The sequence below is a fragment of the Eulemur rufifrons genome, chromosome 29, assembly GCF_041146395.1.
Source record: "Eulemur rufifrons isolate Redbay chromosome 29, OSU_ERuf_1, whole genome shotgun sequence".
NCBI lineage: Eukaryota > Metazoa > Chordata > Mammalia > Primates > Lemuridae > Eulemur > Eulemur rufifrons.
This window is the reverse complement of record NC_091011.1, coordinates 57,595,789-57,614,179: the sequence shown is the minus strand read 5'-3', so window position 1 is coordinate 57,614,179 and position 18,391 is coordinate 57,595,789. Positions and strand designations below refer to the sequence as shown.

Genomic DNA, 18,391 nt, shown 5'->3' with positions numbered 1-18,391 from the left:
GTTCCCAAAATAGCAGTGAAAAATCACAGTTACAACTAGTGGGCTCAAATGGACAGTTTCAAGATATATTCTAAAAAGTGCCATGGAATAATTGAACTTCTTAACTGTTGACCAGATCTAGAAGTTATTTCCAGAGTTAGTGATACTGAGGAGTCTAGGTAAGAGCTGGGATCTGAATTCAGTGAGAGGCTTCACCAGAAGCTGTGCCTGGAAATGCAAATTGTGTCAGGCTGGGGAGAAATTTCTGTCTGGCAACACCACTTTTCCTCCATCCTACCTGCATTATCTGTGGAAAAATGGTTTTCCCTTAGAGTCAACTTCATTTAACGAAAAAGTACATGTAATTGGATTTCTTTATATTTATTATCAGCAAAAAGAAATAAAAAGCATATAATACGAACCTTGGGAATCAGTATCATTGGATGAAAGTTTAACACAATAGTTGGAATCCTAGATTCTTAGCTAGAAATGGCTTTTTGGTTAAAAGAATATGGACTGGAGTAGAACATTACATCATAGGAGCTTTGACAGCCAAAGTCTCTTGTTGAGATTCTTCTAAAGGATCAAACTATCAGTACATACAATACCTTGGTAAACACTTTACTTTCTTCAAACAATTTTTGAATATTCCCATTTCAGGTTGAGAATTAGGAGATGCTTTCCTCTAAAACAGGGGTCCCCATCCTATGGTGAGTTGTATAATTGTTTTATTATGTATTACAATGTAATAATAATAGAAATAAAGTGTGCAATAAATGTAATGCTCTTGAATCATCTCCAAACCATCCCCCCCATCCCCAGTCTGTGGAAAAACTGTCTTCCATGCTCTAAAACATGAAAACAAATATGGCTGTAATGCTACTTCCATCTTTCCCTCTTCATCACACATAGAAATTTCTGAGTTTGGTTTCACATTACTGCAGAAAAATACAGCTATACAGTTTGTTTTAAAATTATGCACGTTATCTTTGGGGAGTTGGGGTGGGAAACTGGTTCTGAGTCAAAATTTTAAAAAGAAAACCGATCCACTTCAGGATGGCATATGAAATAAAAGTCTATTACCATATTTATGGAATACTATATGTGTTAAAAAATAGTATTTAGCATTCTAAGTTAAATTGAAATTATTTTAATAGGAAATAGACAAAATGTTATATTTCATATAGACATTGTCATGGAAATGTTGAGGTTGTCAAACACATGTAGCTAAATTTTCCCATTGCTCTTATAAAATAGATTCTGCTCTTTCTCTCTGAACACCAACATGTGTTCTCAGTACAGAGACAAGTCACTCAAAACAGAAGGTGTATAGCTTCTGTTGGACTATTTCCCAGCACAGTGGCCTCCGGTGCAATCTTTGGCTATGGAAGCATGAGCCAGTTCAATAGTGCGATAAACATTCTTCCCTTCCTCCACATTAGTGGCCCAAATAGTAATTTGTCCAAGAAATTGCCTGCTGGTGCTATAATCTCAAATCTCTCTTCAACTTGCAGAAACGTATTCACGTCCACAAACAAATAAAAGAAGAGGAGGGACATTTCTATTGAGCAGCTGAACACTAAAACACTAATTGCTTAAAGTAATTTGGAACATATTTTGGGGATCATAATACAGAGAAGAACACGACTTAAAGAAATTATTATGTAAATAGGAACAATGTGAATTATTTCTACCTGATCTCATTTCTGTTGAACATTTACTAAGTATATGTAGCATTACTCTCAGAGGCTAAGCAAGCCAGCTGTAAAGTAATAATCATTTCTTTCCTTAAGAAAATAAGAGTTATATTAAAATCAGAAAATAGCAGTAACAGCACTGTATAAATAAAATTCTCTGCAATTATGTAAGAAAATTGGCCAGAATACTAATAACCTCAGAATTAATTCAAAGTTGAGCATTTTGTTTTAACTTTATCCTGAATAAAAAAAATAAATTATTCACTGACAAAGAAAAACAAAGCCTCAATTAAAATTACTTCATTCTGACTTATCCTTTTTGATCTCTCCTCTACATTCTTCCACTCTTAAATATACTCAAGGTTATGACCCCAAATATTTATTATTTGTCATATAATTTTCTATGATAATCACCTCTGTCTCGCTTAATTCTAACAGACCTTTTCTTTATCTGACAATATCATTATGTGTGATACAAAAAACTCAAATTATTCCAGAGATTATAACATGTAGGATGGAAGATGAATAAAAGGCAATAGATATAGACAAAACTTTTAAGATCCACGTTGGAGGAAGAAACTAGTCTAGAAATTTTTTTTGGTTTTGTTTTTGTTTTGGCTACATTTTCCTTAAATCCTCTGTGGCAACATTTAAAAATATATGTATTGGATTTAGATGTTTCTTATCAAATTAAAATATGTAGAGTTATTCAATTCATTTTCATGCTATTGGAAATTTGTTAAATACTCTGCATACACAGTAGCATGAGACATAATCTATTGTTTATTGAAGAACGTCAATATTCTAATTTAGTTTCACTAGAGACAGTATATAATCTGCTGATGACATGATTAAAATGTGACATAAGATTTAACTTATCAGATAAGATAAAGTAACTTATCTGTACTTTATTGCTTATGTTTGTCTAGTATCTAGAAAAAAAATCCTGTAAGTATATTTGTGTTCATAACTACAGAAATAATTTTTCTTCAGTCCCTGAATGTGATAAGGAAAGACTGTGGTTAGAAAAATATCTCCATCAGTGTTAAATATTCAGATGTATTTATGTGTACAAAATTCTCTGCAAAGTACAGATGAAAATATTCCAAAGATATAGCAATTCACCAAGAGGGAGGGTGGTCAGGTGAAATAAGATAAAACATTTATTGAAGGCATTTCATCTATTGAAGCAACCAAAAAAAGGAAAGACCAATGTTGCTCAAAATTTATTGTGCCCCAGGAGACTGAGGCAGAAGGCTCTCTTGAGCCCAGGAATTTGAGGTTGCAGTGAGTTATGATGAAGCCACTGCACTCTAGCCCAGGCAACAGAGTGAGAACCTGTCTCAAAAAGAAAAAAAAAAAAAAAAATTAGTGTGCATCAGAGTCACCAGGAATGCTTGCTAAAAATTCAAATTTCTAGACTCCACTGCCCAGAAATATTTCAGTATGCCTGGGACCCAGGGATCTGCATTTTAACAAGTACTTCAGGAAATTATAATGCATTTAATTTTGGGATCAAACTTTGAATCAAACACAGGTAAGAAACTAATTATTGGGTAAGTGTTAAAGAAGAAGCTGGTAAAGCAGAGTAAAGATGGGAAGGCAATCATTAGCAAATAGAGCTGATGATCTTGTTTCCTATTTTGCTGGGAAAAGGAAGCAGGAAAGGATTCCCAAAAGGGCCCCCAGAACATTTATCCAATCCTTTGCACTTATGACCCTATATCAAGTAAAATTTATTCCTTCACACAAACCGTGGCCTTAGCTGAGACCAATCATTCCACTTGACCAGCAGTCCCATTACCCTACCTACTAAAGATTCTAGAAATTCTTGCCTTTCTACTGCAGAACCACATTTACCTCTTTGTTCTCTGATCATTATCAAGAGCATAAAGTGTTCTCATATTTCCATTACTTCATTAGAAAACACCACTCTCCATTTTACTTTCCCTTTTGGCTACTATCATAATTTTGTTTCTCCTTTTATAATAAAAATATCCTCCTAAGTTGTCTCTGATCACTGTTTCCAATTTCCCTACTTCCATATTTTCTTGACCTCTCTCCAATCAGGATTTTGTCCTTTTCATCAAAACTGCTCATAAAAAGATCATCAGTGACCCATATGTTGCTATTAATAAAACCAGTGATCAATTTTTAGTCCCTATGTCACATGGCCCAATACTGACATTTGACTTAGGTCATATCTCTAGATTCAATATCCTCCTCACTTGGCTTCCAGTACCTCAGGCTCCTTTACTTCTTAACTTCCCATTCCTTTCCTTCCACTCTCACCAACAATTGTCCTTGTCTTCCTTCACTGTTTTACTGGAGATTTCACAAAGTCTCGTAACTTTACACACCATCTACATGGCAAATGATTACCAAATACATATCTCCAGCCCAGATCCTTTCCCATGAACTTCAGAGTCATATTTCCCACAGTTCTTTTTGAATAGTCAATGGACACTTCAAATTTAACATTTTCAGGAACAAATCTGTAACCATTTTCCCTCCTGTCTCCTCATCTACACTTCCACAACCTTTCCTTCCTCAGAAAATGGCAACTCTATACTTCAATTTGCTCAGACAAAAAATCTTTTTTTTTTCCAAAAAGACATAAAGACCTTTTAATAAAAAGTTTGAAAAAAAAAAAAAAGAAAGAAAAAAAGCATGCCTTCATTCCAAATCCCCAGATTCAGGCACTCAGGGACACTTCACGGTAAAACTTGGGGCAAAGCAAGGCGAGCAAAGACGCGTGTGGAACTAAGAACCCAGTAGCGGGGAGGCGGCGTGGAGTCTGTGCGCTAGGACTTAGAGGGAGGGGTCTCAGCCAGGTCAGTGAATTAAACTGCCAGCTACTTCTGAGATAGACAAATTCAGAAAAAGCCAGGTGAGTGGGTGGGAGAATGAAGTCATGGAACAGCTCAAGAGGCGGGTTTCTACTGGGTCAAAATGGCGTACGGGGATCTCCTCACCAGGCTCCGGTAGGCCCTCACCAGCACGACATTCACGCCGGACAACCAGTTACAGACGCCGTGACCTCCCTACCTCGCGCAGAACTGCTCGGATTTACGCCGCTGCCCTGCCTCGTCAGCCCTGGCTCCGCTGAAGTGACAGCGTCTGGGTTTTCTATAGCTCCCCGGCCATTTGCTTATAAGGTAAGACCAAGACAAACTCGGCCTGAAAACATGGCGGATGCGGGGGGGGGGGGGGGGTTGGCAAAAATAGTAGAACGACGCCTTCCTGCCTTTCCCGGACACGTGACTTAGGCAGGTTACGGCACGTGGGAGCTGCGCGTGCGGAGAAGCCGAACTACGCCAGTAAGAAGAGGAGGCCACCAGTGCCTCACCTAGTGGAGGCGGAGCCGCAGTGGAGTAGCCGAACAAAAAATCTTGAAGTCATTCTCACCTTCTCTCTTTTTGTCACATCCCATATGTGATCCACTAGTGAATCCATTCAGCTCTACTTTTAAAATTTGTGTATCCAGACTATCATTTCTTACTGCTTCTACTGCTAATATTCCGGACTAAGCTTTTCATAGCATTATCTCACAAGGCAGACCAGAGTGATTCTATTTAACTGAAGTTCGTATCATGTCACTCTTCTGTTGAAAACTTTAAAATCCCCATCTCACTCGGAGTAAAAGCCAAATCCTTATAACGACCTTCTTCAATAGTAAAATTATGTCACGTAAATTCAAGTCAAGCTATGTTGTCAAGCCAAGACATGTCAATCAATCCAAGCTGAGACAAATCTAGTCACGTCGTGTCAGGACACAAGTCAAGACAGGTCATTTCAAGTCCTAGATGATCTCCCCACCCACCCTTTACTTCTTGACCTCATCCCTTCTTACTCTTTGTCTCACTAGGCTTCAACCACACAGGCCTTCATCCTTTTCCAAAGCTCCCAAATCATGATCTTTGCTAGTGCTATTCTACCTGAAATGCTTCCACCAGAACCTCCTATTACATGTTCAGTTATTTCTTTTTCATTTTTACTCAACTGTCACCCTTTCATTCAACCTCACTTTTCTATCCTATCTAATGCTGCAACATGCCCCCACCCAAAAGCATTGTAGCACCTTTCTCTAATGTTTTGGCTTTGAATTCATAACTAATAACGTAGGTTTTACTTATTTATCTTGTTTATTATCTGTCATTTCCCTGTGTACCTCAAAATACAAGCTTCCTAAATGCGGGGATTTTTGTCTCACTTACTAACTTTTGTGATATAGAGCAGCAGTTCCTGGTACAAAGTAGGCACTCAAAACAAAAAAGTTCTTGAAAGATGAATGGAAGATAGTTAAGAGTAATATCAAAATCTAATTATTGGGGACCTCCTTGAATCTGGGCAAAATCTTAGTTAATTAATATGAAAACATGGAATGGTAGCTGATGATGAAGTAACAATCAAGACTCAGGCAACCTCCTCCAACCTCCATCAGCTACCTTCTTTCCTTTATATTTTATGCAACTTATCTTGTCCTTTTTAAAAGGGACATTTTTAAATATCCTCAGAGGGTTTTGGTGAAAGTAAACATTTTTTCATCACATGGAATACTTTCTAAATAATGCATTTTAAACATGATTGAGAAAATTCAATTATAGACTTCCCCCTTTTCCCACGCCCTCCCTTAAAGATTGCCCTAAAGATATATGGATTGAGGGAGAGGCTTCAAGATGCCTGACGAGAGGCATCTGGTATACGCCTTTCCATAAATAAGGACCAAAATAGTGAGTAGATAATCACACTTTGAGTAGATCACCTAAGAAAGAACATTGGAATTAAACAGTGAAGTGACAGGAAATACCTAAAGCAATAGAGGAAAACAAGGCAGCCTGCTTAGCTGGGATTGGCTAGGAGAGGTTCCCTAATGTGACCAAAGGGTAAGGGAGTGGCCCCTGGCAATCCACATTCTCATCATGGACTCTTGCATCCTAGCCACAGGGGAGCCCTTTGACCCATGTAGGCCCTCAGACTAACAGCGAGATTTCTGGAGACCGTGTGAAGGCGCTGCTCCAGAAAGGGAGCTCTAAGCCCTGAGCCCTAAGCAGCGACAACAGGGTGCCATTTTGAGAGGCTATCCCTGGCCAGACTGCATCCTGTCCTGGGGCCCAACAGACCCTGCATCTCTATATCTTTGGAGACCCAGTGACATCCCCCACCCATAGCCACTACTACAGCTGGCTGCTGCCCCTAGGGATGGCAAAGACCCTACGCCCCCAGCTGTGAAGCCACTGCATGTTTTCTCACACTCTGAAGACAAACTCTCCCTCTTACAGCACCTGCCCCTGTGGGCTACCATAGCAAGGCTGAAGTCCAAGAGAAATTGCACCCCCTCAGCTGCCTGCATATAGCTACTGCCGTTAAAAGAAGCAACTCTGCCCTCTCCAGTAGCACAGCCACTGCTACCCCCACTTGAGCATTCTGCTGGCAGCCTGTGGATTATCCCACTCCTGCCTATAACAGATAGCACCTGTACAACCACTGGGGAGCCTGTGGAAAGGTCTGCCCAACTCAGTTCCACCCCTTTCCCTCCCAATGCCTATGCATACCATCTGGGGGCCTAGGACTGCCCAGCCCAGTCCACCACTATTGTGACCTGAGTACTCCTTCTGAAAGCCTAAGTTTGGGCCCATCCAATTTGCTGTTACCACCACAGTGGGCACCTGCCCACACATGCCACCTGTGGGCCTGGGGATGTCCTGCCCAGCCCATCACACCAACACCAGCACAGACCACTTGGGACCCAGAGGTTAGTTCTGCCACTGCTACTGCCATCACCAACATCACATCTGTTGCCCAGGAACCTGAGCACTGACTCATACCTACTTGGCCCACTGCTGCCACTATGAGCACCAAAGCAAACCACCAGGCCCAAGAATCTGTCCACAGAGACCTGCCAACACCAGTGGCTATGTACACTGCCCTGGGGCCCAAGGACAGGCATGCTCAGCCTGCTGCTGCCATCACTTGGGCCAAGACAGATCCATCTGGTGTCCCCATTTTCACCACAATATCCACTAACAACTGCACATTAAGCCACTGAGGAAATCGCAGTCACCACTGTCATTGTTCACAGCCAAAGAAATCATATGGAGACTATACAACTACGTGCACCCAGAATCAAAGCCAAAGTGCCCTCCTCAACCAACACCATAGATACATATTCAGGAACCAGTTCTTTATGAGAGCAAATTTTAACAATTGAAAGGGTTATATCAGATGTTCAGATATCGATGTAAGGGCATAAGAAACATGAAAAAGCAAGGAAATATGACACCTCCAAAGAAACACAATAACTCTCCATCAACAGATTCCAACAAAAAAGAAATTTATAATATTCCAGATAATTCAAAACGTTGACATTAAAGAAGATCAGTGAGATGCAAGAGAATACAGAAAAACAATATAAAGAAATAAGAAAAACAATTTGGCATATGAATGAGAAGCTTATCAAAGAGATACACATCATAAAAAAGAATAAAACAGAAATTCTGAAACAGAAGAATTCATTAAATGAAATACAAAATACATTTGAAATCTTCAACAATAGACTAGACGAAGCAGAAGAATTTTAGGGCTTGAAGACAGTTCTTTTGAAGTAATCCAGTCAGACAAAAATGAAGAAAAAAAGAATTAACAAAGCCTATATGACATATAAAGCAACCAAATATTCAAATTTTCAGTGTACCAGAAGGTGAAGGGAAAAATAAAGGGTTAGGAAACCTATTTAAAAAAATAATAGCTGAAAAATTCCCAAGTCTAGCAAGAAATTTAGACATCCGGATACAAGAAGCTCAGAGACTCCCAAACAGATACAATGCAAAAAAGGTCTTCTCCATGCACATTACAGTCAAATTATAAAAATCGAAGACAAAAAGAGAAAGCTAAAAATATCAAGAGATGAGTGTCTAGTCACATATAAGCGAACCCCTATTACAGTAACAGCAGATTTCTCAGCAGAAAACTTACAGGAGAAAATAGAATGATATATTGAAGGAGCAGAAAGAAAAAATAGTCACCCAAAAATATCATACCCAGCATAGCTATCCTTCATAAATAAAAGAGAAATAAAGTCTTCCCAGATAAGCAAAAACTAAGCAAATTCATCACCATTAGATTAGCCCTACAAGAAATGCTTAAGGGAATCCTACACCTGGAAATGAAGAGATAATATTTACCATCATAAAGACCCACAAAAGTATAAAACTCACCAGAAGAGCAAATACACAAGTAAGGAAGAGAAAAGACTCCAATGTTACCACTACAGAAAACCACCAAACCACAATTATAAAAAATAAAAGAAAAAGAAATGAATAAAGAATATACAGATAAAAATTAAAATGACAGAAATAAACCTTCACATATCAATAACTTTGAATGTAAATGGACTAAATATTACAATTAAAAGATAAAGACAGGCTGAATGGATTAAAAAAATGACCAAAATATATGCTGCCTGCAAGAAACTTATTTATAAAGATACATATGGACTGAAAGTAAAGGAATGGTAAAAGCTATTCCATGCAAATGGAAACCAAAAGCAAGCAGAAGTAACTATACTTAGACAAAACAGACTTGAATTTAAAAACAGTAAGAAGAGACAAAGAAGGTCATTATATAATGAGAAAAAGATCAATTTGGCAAAAGGATATAACAATTTCAAAGATTTAACACTGCATTACCCAGATATATAAAGCAAATATTATAAGATCTAAAGGGAGAGATGGACTTCAATACAATAGTTGAGGACTTCAACACCCCACTCTCAGTATTAGACAGGTCATTTAGACAGAAAATTAAAAAAGAAACATTGAATTTAAACTGTACGTTAGACATCAAATGTATTTAATGAACATTTATAGAATATTTCATTTATCAGCTACAGAATACACATTCTTCTCATCATCACATGAAACATTCTTCAGGGTAGACCATATATTAGGACACAAAACAAGTCTTAACAAATTAAAAAAAAATTGAAATCATATCCAGTATTATCTTAGATCACAACAGAATAAAACTAGAAAAAACAATAACAAGAACAACTTGGGAATCTGTACAAATATATGGAAATTAAACAACATACTCCTGAATGACAACTGGGTCAAGGAGGAAATTAAAGAGGAAATTTGAAAATTTCTTGAAACATGAAAAAAATCACTAGACAACATATCAAAACCTATAGCATATAGAAAAAGCAGTTTTAGAAGGGAAATTTATAGCAATAAACACCCTCATTAAAAAAATAGAAATATTCCAAATAAAATAAACAATCTAATGATGCACTTGAAAGAACTAGAAAGTCAGAAGCAACAAAACCCAAAATCAATAAGAGGAAAGAAATAATAAAAATAAGAGCAGAACTAAATGAAATAGAGACTAAAAACAAAACAAAACAAAACAAAGGATCAAGAAAACAAAAAGTTTGTTTTTTTGAAAAGATAAAATAGATAAACCACTAGATAGGCTAAGCAAGAAAAAAGAGAAAAGACCCAATAAGCAAAATCAGAAAAGAAAAATTAGACATTACAACTGATACCACAGAAAAATAAAAGATCATCAGAGACTATTATGGACAACTAACTATATACTAACAAACTGGAAAACCTAGCAGGAATGGATAAATTCCTGGACACATACAACCTACTAAGATTGAATCAGGAAGAAACAGAAAACCCGATTAGAACATGATGAGTAATAAGGTTGAATTAGTAATAAAATCTCTCCCAACAAAGAAAAGTCCAGGACTGATGGCTTCACTGCCAAATTCTACCAAACTTTCAAAGAACTAACACTCTCTTTAAATTATTCCAAAAAATTGAAGAAGAGAGAATTCTCCCTACCTCATTCTACAATGTCAGAATTATCCTAATACCAACAACAAAAAAGAAAATTACAGGCCAGTATCCCTGATTAACACAGATACAAAAATCCTCAACAAAATACTAGAAAACTGAATCCAACAGCATATCAAAAAGATAATACAACAGGATTAAGTGGAATTTATCTCAGAGATGCAAGGATGGTCCAACATATGCAAATCAATAAATGTGATACATTACATCAATAGAATGAAGGACAAAAACCATTTCAATAGATGCAGAAAAAGTATTTGATAAAATTCAACATCACTTCATAATAAAAATTCTAAAACTAGGCATTGAAGGAGCATACCTCAACATAATAAAGTCCATATATGACAATCCCACAACTAATGTGATATTAAACTGGAGAAAATATGAAAGCCTTTCCTCTGAGAACTGGAACAAGACAAAGATGCTCACTTTGATCACTTCTATTTAACACAGTACTGGAAGTCCTAGCCAGAGCAATTAGGCAAGAGAAAGAAATAAAAGGCATCCAAATTAGAAAAGAAAGATTCTCCTTCTTTGCTAATGACATGATCTTATGTTTAGAAAAACCTAAAGACTCCACCAACAAACTCTTAGACATGATCAATAAATTCAGCAAAAGTGAAGGATAAAAAAATCAACACACCTCTCCCAAGCCAGGGCTACAAGTGTGCCCTTCCCCCATACAGTGTGCTCCACATCCATTAGTTGTGAGTTTGCCCCCCCACCATCCCCCTCCCAAAGGCATTATATGTAACCAAAATGTTTGTAGCCCCATAATATTCAGAAAAGAAAAGATATGGATTTAATAGATCTGGAGTAGGGCCTAGGAATCTCCATTTTAAGTGCCCTAGGGAATCTGGTATAGCCTACAGAGACGAAGGCAGGTAGGTTTCTTTTTTCTCCAATCACTATATGAAGATAAGCCTTATTCAAAATATTTTTTCTTGTTGAATATAAAAAAAATCAACATAGAAAAATCAGTAGACTGTCAAATGCAGTGTTTCATGTCTATAATCCCAGTGCTTTTGGAGGCCAAGGCAGGAGGATCGCTTGAGGCCAGGAGTTTGAGACCAGTCTGGGCAACATAGTGACATGCATATCTATAAAAAAATTTAAAAAATTAGCCAGGTGTGGTGGCATGTCCCTGTAGTCCTAGCTACTTGGTATGCTGAGGCAGGAGGATCATTTGAGCTCAGGGGTGGAGGTTATAGTGAACTAATGATTGTGCCACTGCACTCCAGTGTGGGCAACAGAGTGAGACTCTGTCTCAAGAAGAAAAAAAAACAGAAAGAATAATCAGTAGAGCTTCTTTACAACAATAATGAAATAGCTAAAAAAGAAATCAAAAAGGCAATCCTATTCAAAATAAAATAAAATAAAACAAAACAAAATAAAAAACCTAGGAATACATTTAATCAAGGAAGTGAAAGATCTTTACAAGGAAAATCACAAAACACTGATGAAAGAAATTGAAGAGGACACAAACAAAAGGAAAGATATCGATACTCATGGATTGGAAGAATTAATATCATTAAAATGACCATACTGCCCAGAGAAATCTACAGATTCAAGAAAATCTCTATCAAAATACCAATGTCATTTTTCACAGAAATAGAAAAATAATTCTGAAATTCATATGGAATCAATAAAGAGCCCAAACAGCTAAACCAATCCTGAGCAAAAAGAACAAAGCTAAAGGCATCACACTTCCTGACTTCAAAATACATTATAAGACTATAGTAACCAAAACAGCATGATATGGTTATAAAATCAGATACATAGACAAATGGAACAGAATAGAGAACCCAGAAATAAATCCATGTATTTACAGCCAACTGATCTTTGACAAAACTACCAAGAACGTACACTGGGGAAAGGACACCCTCTTCAATAAATGGTTCTGGGAAAATTGGATAATTATATGCCAAAGAATGAAACTGGACTCCTAGCTCTTACTATATAAAAAAACAACTCAAGATTGATTAAAGACTTAAACTTAAGATTCAAAGGTATAAAACTACTTGAAGAAAATGTACGAGAAACACTTCAGGACATTGGTCTAAGCAAAGATTTTATGGCTAAGACCTCAAAAGCACAGGCAACAAAAACAAAAATAGACAAATGGGACTATATTAAACTAAAAATATTCTACAGAGCAAAGGAGAAAATCAACAGGGTGAAAAGACAACTTACTGAATAGGAGAAAATACTTACAAACTATTCATCTGACAAGGCATTAACATACAGAATAGACAAGGAACTCAAGCAACTCAACTGTAAAAAAACAACCCAATTGAAAAGTGGGTAAGGGACATGAATAGACATTTCTCAAAAGAAGACATACAAATACCTAACAGGTACATGAAAAAATATTCAATATCAGTAATCATCAGGAAAATGCAAATGAAAACATCTCACTGCAGTTAAAAGGGAATTTAATAATAAGAGAAAAATTAACATGCTGGCAAGGATATGGAGAAAAGGGAAGTCTTATACACTCTTGGTGGGAATGTAAATTAGTACACCTACTATGGAAACATCATGAAGATTCTCAAAAATATAAAAATAGAACTACCATATGATCCAGCAATCCCACTGCTGGGTATTTGTCAAAAGGAAAATAAATCAATATATCAAAGGATACCTGCACTCTCATGCTTATTGCAGCACTATTCACAATAGCAAAGATATGGAATGAACCTAAATGTCCATCAATGGATGAATGGATAAAGAGATATGGCATATATACCCAATGAAATACTATTTGGCCATAAGAAAGAACAAAATCATGTAATTTCCAGCAACATGGATGGAACTGGAAGTCATTATGCTAAGTGACATAAGCCATATACAGAAACACAAATAATGCATGTTCTCACTCACATATAGGGGATAAAAAAGTTGGTCTCACAGAGGTAGACAGTATAATGATAGATTGCACAGGCTAGGAAGCATGTCTGTGGTGTGGTGGGGGGAGGGGGGATAAAAAGAGCTTGATTAATGGGTACAATCATACAGTTTGGTAGAAGAACTATGTTCTAATATTCCTTAGAGTACAGTGAGTATAGCTAACAATAATGTTGTATATTTCAAAATAGTTAGAATAGAAGACTAGATCCCAACATATAGAAATTATAAATACTCAAGGTGAAGGACACCCCAAATACCCTGTTTTGATCAGTATACAGTCTATGCTTATATAAAAATGTTATTTATGTACCCTATAAATATGTATAAACATTGTATCAATTAAAAATATATGGATCATGGAATATTTGTGGGGCTTATCAGGACACAAGCATGCTACCATTACAATTATTATTTCTTTTTTTAATTTAATTTTTATTTTTTAAAATCTTTAGCAGGTATAAAGTTATTATTTCTTATAAGCCTGGGAGAAGTGAGGGTGGTAAGCTTGATGTGACAATGAAAAACTACACAAGAAGGAGCTAAACTTGTTTCTGAAACATCAATTCCAGTTGTAATTAGATTTCTGAATCTGTTTTAAGAAAATTAGGGCTGGGCTCACATCGACATGTTCTTACTTACTCATAGCTATATCTCTAGGATCTAGCACAGTGCTTGATATGTAGAACTCTTCCCCCCTCTCTCTCTCTCTCTCTCTCTTCTCACTGAATTAAATAAAATTATTAATTGGAAACTTTGAGGGCTATCCCGAAATTATCCAGCCATGTAACCATGGTTGTTATATTAATAATGGCTGGATACTTTCCGGATAGCCCTTGTATACATGGTATAATTGATTTTGTTTTGGCACTGAAACTTAAAGGGTATCATTGAGACCAACTTAATCTCAAATAGGATAGAAAAAATTACAAAAAATGAGATAAAGGTAATGAGGAGAGTCAGTTCTATTTGTTTCTTTATCAAAAGCCTTGTTACATAAGAAAACTGTTAGCTTATCTGTTATTTCTGAAATTCTCCAAATCAACCTACTATAACATCAACTTTGATACTAACTTTGTTCCAGTCATGGTGCTAGACAATTTAGATACATTATTTACTTTAAATAGAACTCCTATGACCCAGAAGTTTCTTTGACCCATAGAACCCAAACTGTTTATAAAAACTGTATATATTTTGTATGCATTAAACCCTATAGAGTCATAGCGTATTAACCCTGAGAGGGATTTTAGTGGATTTTCATTGATTTTGTTCTTGAGAAACATTGTTTCTCCCTGCTAAACACACTTCAATTTTCCCCTTGAGGATCAATTTTTCCTGCACTCCTAGCTCTTGGTTTTCTGATGATATAGTTCTAAGCAATCAACATGGCTCATTCTCCTGCATACAATGATTGGTTTAGAGGTGTACATGTGACCCAAAGTCAATAAGATACACTGCAACTTTTACTGGGACTTATGAAATTAAAAGAAAATCTTGCTATTCTCTTCTGCACTTAAGCCAGAAAACTTTTAGCCCTGGGACCTGTTGGCAGCATTTTGGAGCCAGGAAAGGAGAAATGCCCCCAAATGAGACCCAAATGAAAAAAATGACATGTACATAGAGAAACTGAGCTCTAATTGCATCACCAAAGCTTTGGACAAAGACTTGCTAATTCGTAGACTGTTCTCTTATGTGACACAGTGAATCCCTTTTATTGTTTAAGCTGGTTTGATTTGGATTTTCTATCATACGCAACACGAAGTTTTCTAAATGATATAGAATTCTTCATATTTGCAATTCTAAGCACAGTTTCAAATAGAACTTTGTTCTTACTAGTAGTGTAAACTAAATTTAATTCCTTTTTTAAAAAGTAATCTGATCCATCAAATTTTCACCAGTGAATATCCAATGTTAGATAATTCAATGGGTCAAATTTGAATGCTCATTCCTGAGTTCAGGTGGTATAACAAAGTACCACAGATGTATCATAAATCCTTGAACTGACTTGAAGTAAGTCATCCTGATGAAAGTGTTGAGTCTGTGAGAGGGAGAGGAGATGTTGTTAATGTGGTAGAGCATGGAGTCCAGTATTATGGGCATAAGCAGAAAGAGGGGAAGGGAAGGAGGTAGGAATGGAGTCAGGCTGGGTGGTGACTTGGGGTGAGGAGTCCTTGAGGAGACAAGCTTGAAATTTAACAGGGAACTATGTTCTTTGCTATGGGCAAAAGACGGCTGTCAGAGTTACTAAAATGGAGGAGTGGGGAGGGAGTTACTCTGGACCATTCCATGGGATGCATGTCAAGGCTAAGAAGAAGAAATCTGTAAGCAGTGTATGCTAGCTAGACATATCCCTCCTACTTTGACCTTTGGCAAGTTGTTTCTGTCCTCTCAATGTTTTTGTTTCTCTTCTTTCATCATCATCTCAGTTTTTAATTTCCACTCCCACCCCAGGTTAATCTTTGTTTTTCTCCATTTGTCACTTTCAAATGGATATTTTATAGAATAGTAATAATAAGACCAGTATTCATATTTGAGTCAGTGCATTATAGTTTTATGAAATAGTTTCATATACAGTTGCATGTGGCCCAGTGAGGAATATATAATGTTATAAGAATACATATACATACATATATGTGTAACATATATATACACACACACATATGTATGTATATAAGTGCATATATGTATATATTTCTATATTTGAAGAAACTTTATTGCTTTCAGCTTCCAAAGAAGCTATTTAATTGTCAGTTCTTTTTAATCTTGGGAGGATTTTTATTTTCTTGGTCAGAATGTTAATGATATTGATTCATATTCTTATCCTATCCCACATCCTCCTCTGATTTTGAGGTTTATGGTACATCAGATCCAGATCAATTCTGTTTCTTTTAGCAGAGTTATAGGTCACACAGCAAAGAAAGAAGGTAGCTAACATTTATTAAGTACAAATTATGTGGCAGGCACTCTGCAAGATCCTTTATATGCACATTTAATCCTCCCAATTACCCTGTGTGGTGAGTATTATGATTCTCATTTTATGGATGAGGAAATCTAGGCTCACAGAAGTTAAGTAACTTGCCCAGGGCCATATAGCTAGTTAGTGGCAGAGCTGTATCCAAGAGCTCATGTTCTTTGTACTATAACAAATTACATTTCTGAGTTAATGTAGGAAAAAACTATAGTTTTTAGAATGGCTTTTGATCTCTCCTCATATGTTATTGTCAAAAATTGAGGTGGCAAATTGAAGTCAGAGTATAGAGTGCACTGACTGTCCAACAGAATATGAGCCACGAATGCAAGCCACATATGCATTTTGTAAAAATCTTAGTAACCACATTAACAAGTAAAAAGCTACAGGTGAAATTAATATTAATAGTATATTATATTTCATCTGAGATACCAAAATTATAATTTCAGCATGTAATCATAAAAAAATTTCTATGAGATACTTTCCATTCTGTTTTTCATACCAAGTCTTTGAAGTCCAGTATACATTTTAGACTCATAGGCTAATTCACACTGGCCACATTTCAAGAGCTCAATAGCCACATGTGGCTAGTGGCTCTCTTACTGGACAGCACAGGTGTATACCAGGCTCAATAGACCTAATACTGCTTCATTTCTTTTTCCTGACACGGAGGCTTCTTGGAGAGTCATGTATATTCAGTGATTCATCATCCTTTGTATTTGTTTACTTACTGGAATGTGCCGGATTTCAGCCACCAGTATGCCAATTCAATTAAGATAAGATGACAAATTATCTTCTGGTTTCCTCATTCTCCACTTTTTGCTTTACTTAACCTCTCTGTTGCACTTTGACCAGTATTGATCACTCTCTTCTGTCTCAAAACTCTTCTTTCTGGATTTCTGTGACTTCACTCCTAACTGGCTTTCCTTCTGTATTTGTAGTCATCACTCTGATTCTACTTAGGCTCTTTCCCTCTTATATATAAACATTAATCCACAGCCTTCTTTTTACACTCTTCTTTTCTGGGATTGCTAAACTCCCACTGTCATTTATACAATGATGGCACTTAAAACTAATCCCCTCCAAACCTTCCTTCCTTCATGATAAAATAAAAGCTATATATTCAGATGCCAAAATATCATTCTGATACATTTAAAATATAATTTATAAAATGTCACACATACACACACACACACACACACACACTCACAACTTCCTACTGACCATTAGGAGGTTGAAAGAACATTTTTCTTTTTTCTTTAAAAAAAGTGTGTAGGTGCTGGCCAAGTGGGTTATATTTTATTTGTCTAATTAAATAAATTGAAAAAATTAAGAAAGGAAAAGCCATAGAAATGCTACATAAGTTGATAGAATGGAATTCTTTTTTGTGGAACTGCATCTATCTCCAAATGAAATAACGGCCATCCTCTTGAATTCCATAATTCCTAACTGTCAGTTTGACTGCTGTCAGCAATGCTACCATCCAAGGAATGTGACCATAAATTCTGGATAAATAACTATACTTATCAAATTCTTACTCAGACACAATATATTAGTCATATGTTAGAAACTGCAGAGTGAAGAAAATAAAAACACCAAAGAATTTATGGGCTCCATTGTACCATGTATTAATTTTCAGACTGTTTTAGTACAATGTGTGCTTTTGCACAGGAAACAAAGACCATTTTTCACATGAAGCTGAAAGAAAAATTAAACAAATTTGCTACAGTTTTTCTTTCTCCAGTAAGTTTTCCTTCCATCTTTAATTCCATTTTCTGTCCTTTCCAATTCAAATGTGCTGCTGCTGGTCATGGGGGTACATTTTCTCTGTATATGAGTTAGAGTAAAAGAGTTGTGTCATCATCATTCCCCCGTCTCCCATTAAATATAAGTTATGTTTAATGGGAGATATATTATACATATGCATTAAATATGCTTTTTCTATTGGGATCTGCTGTTTGAAATCTCTTCTTTTTATG

General features: G+C 36.3%; 1 protein-coding gene and 1 pseudogene across 2 annotated transcripts in view; both read right to left on the bottom strand.

Moving 5' to 3' along the window:
• MAGI2 (membrane associated guanylate kinase, WW and PDZ domain containing 2) overlaps positions 1-18,391 on the bottom strand; it is a 1,290,578-nt gene that overhangs the window by 1,147,722 nt on the left and 124,465 nt on the right. The gene's annotated exons all lie outside the window — the stretch shown is intronic.
• Positions 4,951-17,101, bottom strand: LOC138377476 (uncharacterized; annotated as a pseudogene).